Raw genomic sequence first — 234 nt, forward strand, 5'->3', positions numbered from 1 at the left:
GGTGGATGGGAGATCCCCCGAGGTGATGAGGTTATGGACGGTCTGGGAGATAATGGTTTGTTTGTAGTACCTATCACATTTCCGACGCCCCTCCCCCAAGTCCCTCCTCCCTACCTTTTATCTTAGCCTGCTGGACAAACTTTCCTCATTCCTGAAGAAGGGCTTATGCCCGAAACATCGATTCTCCTGTTCCCTGGATGCTGCCCGACCTGCTGCACTTTTCCAGCAACACAT

Source organism: Chiloscyllium plagiosum, chromosome 32, assembly GCF_004010195.1.
Source record: "Chiloscyllium plagiosum isolate BGI_BamShark_2017 chromosome 32, ASM401019v2, whole genome shotgun sequence".
Lineage (NCBI taxonomy): Eukaryota > Metazoa > Chordata > Chondrichthyes > Orectolobiformes > Hemiscylliidae > Chiloscyllium > Chiloscyllium plagiosum.